Below are 14507 nucleotides of genomic sequence, written 5' to 3'. Positions count from 1 at the left end.
CAGGTCTGGATCTATATAATCAATAACCTCCTGTATATCTCTATCTCTCTTTATCTCTGTCTGTTCATCTCTTAGTTCTGCTTTTTTCTGAATGACCTCTCAAAGTGATGGAGAGATGAATACTAGCAGTTGTAGACCTATGTTCTTTCCCTTAGTAAGAAAATACAATTTATCTTTCCAATAGTTTTGGTTACTTTTCTGAGTAACTGGAGTGTTAATAATACATCAGCTCTGACTGGCTTTGCCTGGGCCACTCGCCCACCCCTAAGCAAATCCCTGCTTTCAGAAGGATAGAATGCTTTGTTTGGCCATGCCTGAGCCATGTGCTCACACTTGGTGCCAGTGGTGGAAGTTAGCTTACTTACTGGCCAGAGAGTGGGCAGGGGCCACTCACAAAAGGAAAACGTAGGTGCTGTCACCAGAGTGGATTGTTATGGTCAGGAAAACCTAGTTGTCCTTTCACAACAAATGATCCTCATGTTCATCTCTCCATTACTTTGAGAAATTATTCCAGAAGAAAGCAGAATTAACAATCCTAAAATCTCAGTGGTTTAAAAAAATGAAGACTGCCTTTCAGTTCAGGGAGACTCCTTCAGGGAACTGGGCAATGGCCCACACTAGCAAAGAACCTAGTGACCTGCTTGGTTCCATCTTGTAGCCCCACTGCCTCAGACTAGGGGTCTCCATGGTTGTGAGGCGGGGAAAGCCAGGACTGGAGGGTCGGACACTGGATCTTAAACTCTTTGGCCCAGAAAGTGACACATGTCACTTCTCTTACATAAGGGTCATGATGAATTGATCTTTTTGTTGCTGTATAACTCTCTAGCAGTTTACTTTGTTGTGAAGCCTATTTTATTTAACATTAATATAGTCAATCTTTAATTTTGATTGTTTGCATGACATGTATATTTATATTTGTCTTTTTATTTTCCATCTGCCTATATCATTATACTTGAAATATTTTGCTTGTACATAGCATGAGGTTGGGTAATATTTTAAATCCACTCTGACATTCTCTGTGTTTCAACTGATATATTTAAGCCTTTTATATTTAATGTAATTATTGATATGTTAGGGCTCAAGTCAGATACTTAATTTTTTGTTTCCAGTTGCTTTCTACTCTTTTTTTAATGCTTTTTGACTTATAAAATGTGGATATTAATATCTATCTACATGTAAAATTTAAAAGAGAAAGGCAATATAACACAGTAGATAGTTTTCTGGGCTCATATTCTAGTTTACTCAGAGTGATCTTTTCTCTTTAGGTTTTAATATTCAAATCTGTAAAATGGAGATAATTGAATGCATTTTGAGGAATAATTAATTTTAATTGTTTAGCAACAAATTCTTGATTTTACTTGAACCATTTTAAAAATTCCATTTTGACTTCTATAAAATGCTTTTGAGTCTGTTTTTTGGTAGAGCTTTATTAAATGATTGTTCTAGGAATTCATTTACATACACAACTTATCAAAGTCTACTGGTGTTATAATTTTACCATTTCAAGTAATAAATAAAAATCTTATCTCTCTTTAAGAGTCTTACCTTCCACCATATATAGTAAAATTATCTTAACTCTTTCCTCTACATACATTTAGGACCACGTCATGAAGTGTTATAATCTTTGCTTCAACCATCAAACATTATTTAGAAAACTCAAGATGAGAAGAAATTCTGTTGTTTTTACATGTATTTTGGCCTGCTAAGTTCTTTCTTCCTGATATTCTTACAGTCCTTTTTTAAGTTACTATTTTCTTTCTGTTTAAAGAACTTCCTTTAGCCAGTTTCTTAGGGTAGATCTGCTGGTGACAAGCTGTTTTAATTTTCCTTTATATAAGAATGTCTTGCCGGGTGCGGTGGCTCACACCTGTAATCCCAGCACTTTGGGAGGCCGAGGCAGGTGGATCACGAGGTCAAGAGATCGAGACCATCCTGGCTAATGTGGTGAAACCCCGTTTCTACTGAAAATACAAAAAATTAGCCGGGTGTGGTGGTGGGCGCCTGTAGTCCCAGCTACTCGGGAGGCTGAGGCAGGAGCGTGAATCCAGGAGGCAGAGCTTGCAGTGAGCCGAGATCACACCACTGCACTCCAGCCTGGGTGACAGAGCAAGAATCAGTCTCAAATAATAATAATAATAATAATAATGTCTTGATTTCCTCTTAACTCCTGAAGGATTCTTTTACTGGATGTAGAATCCTGGGTTGACAGGGATTTTTTTTTATTTTTAGCACTTGAAAAATGCTGCACTTCCTCCTGACCTCCATGGTTTCTGATGACAATTCTGTTGCATTTAAAATTGTTTTCACTTAGAGGTAATGTGTCATTTTTCTCTTGTTGTTTTAACATTTTTTTAAATCTTTAGTTCCTAGGAATGTGATTCCGATATGCCTTGGTGTGGATTTCTTTGTGTTGAATGCTGCTTAGGGTTCACTCAGCTTCTCAAATCTATATGTGTATCTATTTTATCATACTTGGCAAGTTTCCAAGCATGATTTCCCTGAGTGCTTGTTCAGCCCCAGCTTCTTTCTCCTCTCCCTCTGGGACTTTGATGAGCAGACTTTTTTTTTGTTATAATCCCACAAGTTCCTGAGGCTCTGTTCACTATTTTTCAGAGTATTTTCTCTTTTTGATATTGAACAATTTCTGTTTCTATCTTCCAGTTTACTGATTCTTTCTCCTCCATTCTGCAGTTGAGATCATCCATTGAAGTTTTAAAATTTTTGTTATTGTACTTTTCAGTTTGAAAATTTCTGCTTGGTTCCTCCTTTTCTCTCCCATTTCTTTGGTGAGATTTTCTAGTTGATAATCGAGTCTTTCTGTTTTCATTTGTTTCAAGTATGTGTGCAATTGCTGGTAGGAGCATCTTTATAATGACTGTCTTAAACCTTGGTCAGATCATTCTAACATCTCTGCTATCTCAGTGATAGTATCAATTGCCTTTTTTCATTCACTTTGAGATCTTTCTCATTGTTAGTATGACAAATTATTTTCAGCTGAAACCTAGGCATTTCTGTATTATGTTGTGAAACTATATCTGAAATTCCTCATTTCGCTGTTTTATTTTTTACTGATACCACTTGTCAGCCTTCTTATGCCACATGAGAGCAGAAGTGGATACCCCCCCTCAGCCTTCGTGGACACCTGAGCAGGAAAGGACACGGCCCTTGTTACTGCTGGATGAGGGTGGGGGTTTTGGTTCCCGCTAGGTCTCCACTGATTCTTCCCTGGCTGGGAGGGTGGAAGTGCCTCATCAAGTTTTCTTTGTGAATATGCTGACACTAGGGGGCTGGAAGTTGCCCTCGTTGCTGCCTGGTGCTGTTGGAAATCGAATTCTCCACTAGGCCTCTGAGGTGGAGCAACCTCATCTCATGTGATGTTGAGTGAGCTACTTTTCAAAGTTTGGCAGTTTCTTAAAAAGTTAAATATAGACCTACCACGTAACCCAGTCACGCTCCTACTAAGCATGTACCTGAGAGAAATGAGTCTGTGTGACCTTATAGGGATAGTATATGAATGTTCATAGCAGCCTTATTTGTAAAAGCTCAAATCTGAAAACAATGTAAGTGTTCATCAACAGGTGAATGCAGGGCTGGGAAGTGAGATGTGTAAACGTTTGCAGGTTTAGATCCTGTCTTCATCTGAGAGCTAGAGGGAGACAGACAGAGAGGAAGGAGGAAAGAAGGAAGGGGATGGGAGAGGGAGACAGAGAAGAAAGATATTTCCTTAATAGTTTCCAAAATGTCCCAGACTTGAGTCTTGTTGCCTGGGCTTGTGTTGTTCTGGCTAACTACAGTGGCCAGTGGGGTGGAAGAAGTTGGTTGGTCGTATGACCATTGCTTGGACTTGGAGGATGGGAATGTTCCTCTGAATCTCTTGGCTTGAGAGTGGAGAAATGGTGGGTCCTTAAGGGAAAAAAATATCAAAGGTTCTGTGGCCAGAAGAGAAAGAAAGAAACACTGGGCAGGTGCAGGAACAGGCAGCCTAAACAGAAACCCTAGCTTTATTGTACAAACTGCTAGAAAAACATGGCTTCTGGTGCTCTGTAGGGAGGGAAAGCAACAAGCCTTTGTGTTAGCGCTTTGGCCTGTTCTCATCTTTATGTGCCCATGAGGAAGCACATATTCCCCAAGGACACCACTGGCTTATATATTTGGAGCTTTGTTTGCTGCCAACATCATGCTCCACAAAATAGGAAATCAGAGGAATGTTAGGCTAAGTTCTGGTGTAGACAGCATTCTTAGAGAAGATCTTGTCATAACTGTCATGCTGTAAACTCATTACCTGCCAGATTTAAATCAGCAATAGATAGAATATGTACCATTAGCTGAGAGAGAAGTCAATGAGATGGTCTTAGGCCAATGTTATCTTCATCCACTCCATGTAATGTGGATTTGATTGAAATTGCAGTCCTTCAGAAAATGACATCATTTTCTACATACTCACTTGAAACTGAAGCTGTAGTTTTGATTTATAGCTCAATCTCCTGTGTACTAGAGTGATATTTTAACACAAGAGACAAATGTCTTTTGAGATGCTTTTATATTTTTATTTTTTGTAGATGGGATTTTACCATGTTGGCCACACTGGTCCTGAACTCCTGGCCACAAGTGATCCACCCACCTTGGCCTCCCAAAGTGCTGGGATTACAGGCATGAACCACTGCCCCCAGCTGCTTTTGAGATACTTTTGAAGAACTTTCACTTATATTCTTATTTAAAATGCCTACAGTTTGGACAGACGTTACTCTTTAAGACTGTGACTGATGGTTCCCCTTCATCTTGCTGTCCTTCTTGAGGCCATGGGGCTGTGGTCACCATAGTGGACTAGAATGATCACTTCCCCCTAATAATAATTGTTAACCTTTATTTACAATTTATCTTACACTGACTTAAGAATTTTATATATTACCTGACATGAGGTCCTAGAATTGCACTATGAGACTCTCCATTTTACTGATGTCACCTCTGAGGCACATAATTGAGAAGGGCTATGTCCAAGGTGGTGGCGGAATGGATGTGTGAAACTAGGTCTGGCTTCAGACCCTCTGAAACAAAGAGTGTGTTCCATTACAAGTAATCACATCCTAAGTGTTCTCCCACATCCCTGTGGGGAGACTCGCAGTGAGTAGAAGGACTCAAAACCATTTAAGAAAGGAAAATGCTTATGAATGGATTCTTTGAGTAGAGGTTGTATTAGTTTCCCATTGTTGCTATAACTAAGTACCACAAACTTCATGGGCTTAACACATCATAAACAATGCAAATATATTCTCTTTTCGTTATGAAAGTCAAAATTCCCAAATGTCTCTGAAGGGGATAAAATCCATGTATTGGCAGTGCACCATCCACTTCACAGGCTCCAGTGGATAATCCGTTACCTTGCCTTTTCCAGCGTGTAGACACTGCTGGCCCTCCTTGGCTCTTCTATTCTCAAACATTGTTACCTCTGGTTTCATCCCCACATCTCCTTCTCTAACTCTAATCCACCTGCCTCCCTCTTGTAAGGACTCTTGTGATTACGTCAGAGTCAGCTGTATAATATAGACTAATATTCCCATCTCAAAGCCCTTAACTCAATCACATCTATATTCCCATCTCAAAGCCCTTAACTCAATCACATCTACAGAGTGCCTTTTACTATGTTAGATAACATTCGAAGTTTCTGGGATTAGGACATGGACATCTTTAGGGCCATGATTTAGCTGACCACGTAGGTGTGGTTGAACTGTTTGCTTTGCATGCCCTGTACAAATTTACCTTTCTTCTAGGAATAGCAACACATTTTCCTTTGAGAAACCATGCATTCCTGAGGATGAACCCTAGTCTGAAGAATATAGAACCAATGGACTTTGAAAGACAGCATTCTAATTTTATCACTTGAGTAAAGTTGGATACAGCTTTAAGATTTTGAATTCTGTGAGTGCATAGATTATTGACATATGTGATTTGTTGTAGAGTTACTGCCACCTGCAAACAAATACATTCCATCTGGAATTTTAATGTTGTGTTAGCATAAGTATTAAAAATGGTGGTCCTCAAAGGTAAGTCTTTTTATTTAGAAAGGATTTAACTCACTCTTCTGAATCTCAAAAAAGTATTAACTGCCTTTCAAAACCCTCTATGTAAATGAAGGATACATTTTTCTAATGTCCTCATGAGAAAACAAACGTAGAAAATGGGGATTGCATAGAAACTGTGCTCAATAAATGAGTGTAGAATTAACGAGTAGATGCATGAGTAAATCTGGTTTCACAGAGCTACCAGCCCCTCTTCCAGGGATGTGTAATGCAGCCGCTGAGAGCTGGAGATCTGGGGTCTCACTGGTCTGCATTTGAAGACGGCTCTGATAACTCACTGGAGTCTCAATTTCCTTTGACTGTTAAATAAGGACAACCATAGTCATGATCTTTAGGGCTGCTGTGGGTGAACGGTGGTAATGCAAGCAGTCTACCCCAATCAACAGGATACAATTTCACCCTCACTAGGATGGTTATAATTAAAGAAAGAAAATAATCAGTGTTGGCAAGAGTATTGAGAGATTAGAACTCTTGCAAATTTGCTGGACAGAATGTAAAATGGTGCAACCAGTGTAGACAACAGTTTGGCAGTTTCTCAACAAGTTCAATGTAGAAATATAAGATCCAGCAATTACATTCCATATATAGTAAATATCCTTAAAACTGGAAATATGCCCAAACAAATACATGCACATGTGTGTTCATAGCAGCATTACTCCAAATAGCCAAAGGTGAACACAACCCAAATGTCTATCAATGGATGAATGGATACACAAATTGGGGCATATCCACATACATGTTATTTAGTCATTAAAAGGAATGAAGTACTGATTCATGCTACAAGATGCATAAACCTTGAAAATATTGTGCTATATGAGAGAAGGTACACACAAAAGATTACATATTATAGACTCCATTCCTATGAAATATCCAGAATAATTAAAGCCATAGGAACAGAAAGCAGGTTGGTCATTGCCAGGGGATGGTCGGGGTTGGGGGTGTAACTGTTTAATGAGCATAGGGTTTTATTTTGGAGCCATGAAAATATTTTGGAACTAGATATATGTGATGGTTGTACAACATTGTGGCTATACTAAATGCCACTGCACCCCCCCCCCCCAACCTACACACACACACACACACACACACACAAGGTCAGCAAGAAGGTGAAAATTAAAAGAAACCTGCTTCACAATGCTCTAGATATGTTATAAGAGAAAAATAAATGATGACAGTTGTTTTTCCCCTACCTTCTCTTTATTTTCCTCCTTTCCTCTACTACCCCTTTCCCCTCTCTCCACCTCTGCATTCTTGTCTTGCCCTGTGTCCGTCAGTCTCAGATGGCGGCTCAAATGTGGAGAAAGTTTAGTAAAGAAGCTACTTGCAAAGGAGGAGGCAGGATGTTGGGAATAAAGGGATGTCATTATCCCAGGGTCATGGAGTCCCTACCACTCATGTCTGAAGGGTCAGGAAGAGCCCTTTGGTGGTGATGCTACATCAGGATTGAGTAGAGTAAGCACCCTTCTCTCTGATCTGCTGGAATGTCTCAGTGGTCAACCTGGCTGAAAGCCACGGGGTGAGGGAGGGCATAGAGGTAGTCCTCTCAGGTCAGCCTCTCAGGGCAGAGAGCAAGAGAACACGACAGGAGGGTGAATGGAGAGAAGGAACCACAGAAGGTCTCAAACACAAGAGAGCCTCTCTTTAATCCTCGGTTCTTCAAGGAGTCTCAGCAGTGGGTAAAAATGTAGACAGAATGTTATCAATAATTTTTGTATGTAGGGACTAGTGAAAGTCCTAAGGTGACTGCAAGAATAACACTTTTTTTTTTTTTTGAGATGGAGTTTTGCTCTTGTTGCCCAACCAGGAGTACAACGGCGCAATCTCGGCTCACTGCAACCTCTGCCTCCCAGGTTCAGGCGATTCTCCTGCCTCAGCCTCCCGAGTAGATGGGATTACAGGCGTGCGCCACCATGTCTGGCTAATTTTTTTTTTTTGTATTTTTAGTAGAAACAGGATTTCACCATGTTAGCCAGGCTGGTCTCGAATTCCTGACCTCAGATGATCCACTGGCCTTGGCCTCCCAAAATGCTGGGATTACAGGTGTGAGCCACTGTGCCTGGCAAGAACAAATCTTTAGAGTGTGGTGAAACAGCTCTTATTAGCAGGACAGTGATGACCTGTGCTGTGGTCATGTAGTTCATGGACAATTAAGGTGACTTTGCTCCTACAGACTTGCCTCCTATGGCCACTGCCACGGGTAAACTGAGTCAGCCGGCTTCACGTGTACCCCTACCTCAAATGGTGACACCCTCAGGCATTCACAGAGAGATTCTTTTCCATTATCAACCTTCTTGGTCACCTCTAGTTCCCAGCTGACTGGTGTAATAAAATGAAGACAAATTGAGGCTGGGCACAGTGGCTTGAGCCTGTAATCCCAGCACTTTGGGAGGCCAAGGAAGGTGAATCAAGAGGTCAGGAGTTCGAGACCAGCCTGGCCAACATAGTGAAACCCCATCTCTACTAAAAATACAAAAATGTAGCCAGGCGTGGTGGCGCATGCCTGTAATCTCAGCTACTCAGGAGGCTGGGGCAGGAGAATCGCTTAAACCCAGGAGGCAGAGGTTGCAGTGAGCCAAGATCATGCCACTGCACTCCAGCCTGGGCAACAGTGCGAGACATCATCTCAAAAAAAAAAAAAAAAAAAGACAAATGGAATATGAATTGATGGCATCAAATGCTCCACCGCATTTGGCTGTCTCCTCCCAGTTAGGATTTCGAAAGATAATTTATCTGAGCTTCACAGTAGCACAGCCTCTTGAAGCTGGGGGACTGCCAAGTGCCGTTTAATGTTTTTAGATGGCCCACACCCCTGTTAAACCCCGCGCCATCAATTAGAACCACAGTATCACAGAACTTGGGCTCTCATATCTGAAACCAAGAAACATTTAATGAGGTCAGTTGGAACTGGACATAAGATGTTTACATGGCTATAATTTGATCTATTAGGCAGTTCATTGAAATCTATGGAGATTGGTGCTTTTTCATCTTGCGTATCTGCCACGTGCGATCTTCATCAAAATGAGCCTGTGTCTCCTGACTCAGTTACTCTTTCATCAGTGACCTGAGGCGGAGCAAACCAGTGTGCTCAAGGCACTTCAGGCTTTGGGATCAAGGCAGGATGTTCATGGCCAAATGACTGGACAACTGTGTCCATGTATAACTCAGGTGAGGTATTTACTCTACCCTGCTGCAGACTAACAAACACTGACTCTCCAGCTCAGCCTAACTCAAGAGCACAAAGATTAGTGTCCTCTCGGACTCCCCCAATGTGTTCATCATTGAATTCTCCTTGTTCTTGGCTCTGGAAGAACTGGGTGTCAAATTCTTTTTCCTTTTCATGCAGCTCAAAGGTTTTCTCCAAAGGCAGTTCAGAAATGACTTTCCTCCGACTCCATGACTGGTGTCTCCTAATTATTGCCTTTGCTTATGGTTATTAATCACTGCAGGGACATGCTTGATCCACAACAACTCCCGATCCTGGGTCAGTGAGTGGCCAGTGCTCACCAATGCCCTAATGAAGTTGGCTGATGTTCTATGTGGTGCATCTAAATACACTACTTCTCTAATGACCACAAACTCAGTAGCTATCTAGCACATATCTCTGTTCAGGTGGTTTTGGTATTTTTAGGCAAGAAGAAACTGCTATTAGGGACTGACAGAAATTTGCTGCACTTAATTTTTCTACCTGCAGACAGAGGTGTTGAAAACCAAGATCAAGTGAGGTCAAAGATACATCACTATTGGGGATGACACGGGCAAGGTAATTACCTGCTCTCCAAGGGACAGTCTCTGTCACAAAGCGGCCTAAGAATACAGTTCTGGAGAGGAAAGATTATTAGGGAGAGTGAGGTTTAATGAACACATCGGGAGGTTAAGTTTTTGCATTCGGTGAAAACTGGTAAAGGGAAGGTACTTGTCACTCAATGCTAGAAGATGAGAGGAGGAGATGGGGAATTCTATCTGACACCCGTCAGCAGCAAACTATCCAGACTTCACTTGTGAAATGTGGACCTTGTCAACTGGTAGGATACAGATAGTCCTGCTCACTTTATTAAAGCTGGGAACAGCTTCTTTGTGCTACTGACCTTTCTAGGGGGGCAGTGATTACCACAGGACAAGCTCTGGTCACTCTCTCTGCCCAGCTGCCCATGTTGGTTCCTCAGGGCAGGGGCTGCGGATGGCCATCAGTGGTGGCTGCACTGGACTTGACTGGGGCCGGGATCCTTCCTCCACCGAGTCTGACCGCAGGCTGAAGGCTGTCTCCACACTCAGGCCAGTGCAGGGGCACCTGCAAGGGAGTGTCAGCATCAGTCAGGAGACAGTGGTGGTCAGACAGCAGGCAGGCACAGGGGAGCACAGAGCCGTCGGCCCAGGGACAAGGCACTGAGTGATGGGCCAGGATTCTGCAGTGACACAAATGTTTCTGGGCTGTTTCTTTGTGAATTAAAGGAGCCCCACATGTCTGACAGATTCAGCAGGGGAAGACACAAAGGTCAAGGTCGCAGGGCTCGATAGAGCCTGAACAAGTGGACTCAGCCATTGACAATGTCCAGAAGCATATTTCCCCAATCTGAGCTTTCCCCCCAAAATTTTAGTTCACAGTTATGATTTTGTTGATGAGTTTTACTTATGAATTTGGAAAGTACAATCCACTTGAAAACTCCAACTGGAAGCTTATACAGAAAATTATCCAGCCTTATACACTATCAGGGGTCGTGGGTGAAAATGTCCACAGGGGTGAGGTGCGTCATGTAAAAATGGAAGAGGAAGAGCTGGATCTGAAATTCACTGGGGGCCAAAACCAGTGAACTGGTTGGGGCAAGTGGGGCTGAGAGCGCCCTTCAGGAGCCTGGCCCACTGGGGGCAGTGCTGCCCACGGTCAGGGGCACAGATGCAGCTGCATTTGTTTCCTCATCTGTAAATGGAAGCAGACTTAGAACAACAGTGATGGTATAACCCAATCACAGGCCTGCCGTGAGGTTCCATAGAGGCGGAAGGAACCTGGAAAAACACCCATCACAGGTAAGTGCAACGCTAGTGTTAGCTATTATTATTTTACTTCCACTTCTCCAGAGAAAGCAGCTGTCTCGATTTTTAAAATGTGAAATCTAATTTTAAATGTGAATGGTACATTTAAATTACAAACATATTACATATATACACATATATATTCCAATGAAACAGTTCATTATGAATGTGTAACAAATAAATGTATATATATACACAAATCATACATATAAATGTATATCTTATGTAATAAATATATAAAAATTGAATACATAGAGTATATCTGAATTTATGCATATATAAATGTATATATGATAAAATATTTAATAAAATATATACATATATAGTAGTACATATTCCCTATATAGCAGATAGTATATATGTCATATATAACACTATTATAGGCTATAAATAATAAATTATATATTAAATAGGATATATATATAAAAATTCAATGAGTTAATATATATACAGCTAAAGGACCTAAAAATGTAATATACATTATATATGTAATATGTAATAGATTATCATGTGTAATATGCAATAAACAAAATTTATTATCAACATACAATACATGTATTCCAAGGAAACAAGGCATGCTTCCGCCGTATGTCTGGGCGGTGCCATCTCTGACCTAAAATAACTTGCTCTGACATAATCCCTGAGGAAGGATGCCTGTAAGAGCCCATGGTTCATAGCATGCTCCTGCAGAGCCGGGCTCACCCGCTGCCTCCAACAGCCACTCTAGACGCAGGCTCCACCTTTAGCCTCTAGAAGAAAGAGCAGCCCTGGGCATCACGTGACCATCCCCGCCCCACGCCCCCCTCCACTGCTGATTGGTCCAGGGATGAACGTCTGCTCCAAGACTGGGGAGGGGAACCAATCGGGTGCTCTCAATAATACATGGAAGGCAGAGATTGGGCCAATGGGAGGTGATCTTGGGTCTCAGGGGCCGGGGAGTGGAGTGCTGCGGTGCAGCTGTCTGGACTGGGCCAGGAAGGGTGTGCAGTGGGTCAAGAGGAGGAAGTGGAGGGAAAGGGACCAGAGGATTCCGAGACAGGCTCCATCTCTGTATGCAATCCCCACGGAATTTACGCACTTTCATCTTGTGTTCTTAGATGTTCTCCAGGTAGACTGCAACCAACATGTTTAGAATAAACTCACCTGTGCTTGGGCCAGCCTGAGAGGTCTTCCCTCCTTCCTGTCCAGAAAACCTGCTTCACAGACTGCAGCATAACCAGCTTCTAACGTTATCCGCTGGAGCAGGTGATTTAATTTCTCTTTCTCATGTGAAGAGCAATAGTGGCCAGGAGCTCCCAGCAGGCTTCCCTCAATCCCTCTGGCCAGACCGGAAACGTTCCCAAGCCCTCCCTGTGTTACTGGCTGCAAAAGTGGGCATCTGGCATTCTCAGCCTCCAGAGAAGGAAGGAGAAAGCCTTTGAAATCAGGAGGACGGCCTGGGAATGGCTTCTGGGTGGAGAATCAAGACTCTGCATTCGTTGAGCCCAGAGATCAGGCCTGATTTGTGAATCTCTGTGGCCCAGCATCCGGCCACGCACACCAGAAGGGCTCTGTGCACACATATTTACACCAAGGACAGTGACAGGAGTAATCGATCGCATTTCTGGGCTGCGTTATTGAAAGCACCAGGGGGCGCTATTCCCATAGCAAACAATGCGAGTGGGGCTATGGAGAGCGTGCAGCCGGCTCCGAGACCCTTGAGCGCCAGGCCCCGTGCTGAGGTCTCTGCTTAATTATCTCATTGGCTCTCCGTTATCTGGGAGGAGAGGGTGTCCCCGCTTCACAGCGGCTATAGTTCTAAAGGAATCGTATTTGTAACAGGTCTGTGAGAACGTGCTTCAGACAGGATGAGCTTCTGGGGCAGAAAAGACAGTTTTTATCACTCTAGCACAGGTGTGTGCTTCAAGGGGCCTGAAGCCCTGACGCCTCACCCCACTGGCCAGCGTCAGGGCTGGTAACCACAGGCAATGGCTGGCATCTCAGCAGACACCCAGCAGCTGGGCAAGTCTAAGAAACAGAGAGAGATGCTGCAGGAGCGTACTGATTCAGATGACCGAGAACACACACACGCACACACACACCCCCCCCCCCCACACACAGAGTGCCACACAGTCACACACACACCACACACAGAGCGCCACACACACACACAGTCACACACACGCTACAGTCACACACACACCCCCCCACACACACAGAGTGCCACACAGTCACACACACACCACACACAGAGCGCCACACACACAGTCACACACAGTCACACACACGCTACAGTCACACACACACCCCCCCACACACAGAGTGCCACACAGTCACACACACACCACACACAGAGCGCCACACACACACACAGTCACACACACGCTACAGTCACACACACACACCCCCACACACACAGAGTGCCACACAGTCACACACACACCACACACAGAGCGCCACACACACAGTCACACACAGTCACACACACGCTACAGTCACACACACGCACCCCCCACACAGGGTGCCACACAGTCACACACACACACACAAAGCGCCACACACACACAGTCACACATGCTACAGTCACACACACACACCGCACAGAGCACCACACACAGTCACACACACACTACACAGTCACACACAGACTCATACACACACAGTCACATACACACACACCACACAGTGCCACAGTCACACATGCACACACTCATACACACACACTCATGCACACAGCTCCCCCACACACATACTCTCTCTCATAGTCACACACACACCACACACAAAGTGCCACACACACACACAGTCACACACACAGTCACACACACGCTAGAGTCACACACACACACACTACACAGAGCACCACACACACAGTCTCACACACACACTACACAGTCACACAGAGACTCATACACACATAGTCACATACACACACCACACAGTGCCACACAGTCACACATGCACACACTCATACACACACACTCATGCACACAGCACTCCCCACACACATACTCTCTCTCATAGTCACACGCACACACTCACACTGCACACACACAGAGTTCCAGTCACACACACACTCATATGCACACACACATGCACACAGCCCCCACACATACTCTAACACAGTTACACACATGCACACACTCACACACAGGCACACACATGCACACGCTGGTACACATTCACATTCACACAGCTATACTCACACACATACTCTAACACACCCACAACCAGACATATTCTTAACACTATCTTACTCCTACACACTCACACACCTACGCCCACACACATGCTTTGGCTCACACAGTCAGACATATTCACACTCACACCTCTACACACCCGCACACACACTCTCTCACACACACACTAACACTCTGTCACACTCTACCACACATACACACACACTCCACTCACACCTTCACA

General features: G+C 43.5%; 1 long non-coding RNA gene across 1 annotated transcript; it reads right to left on the bottom strand.

The window, feature by feature from the left end:
* Nucleotides 1-8931: 8931 nt before the first annotated feature.
* LOC141407968 (uncharacterized) lies at nucleotides 8932-12682 on the bottom strand. The gene is made up of 2 exons (XR_012419705.1): nucleotides 12249-12682; nucleotides 8932-10365 (listed from the first exon to the last, which is right to left on the bottom strand). It is a non-coding gene; the product is annotated as an uncharacterized lncRNA (long non-coding RNA).
* Between the last annotated feature and the right edge of the window lie 1825 nt (nucleotides 12683-14507).

The sequence above is a fragment of the Macaca fascicularis genome, chromosome 11 (assembly GCF_037993035.2).
Source record: "Macaca fascicularis isolate 582-1 chromosome 11, T2T-MFA8v1.1".
Lineage (NCBI taxonomy): Eukaryota > Metazoa > Chordata > Mammalia > Primates > Cercopithecidae > Macaca > Macaca fascicularis.
This window is presented reverse-complemented; position numbering and strand designations above follow the sequence as displayed.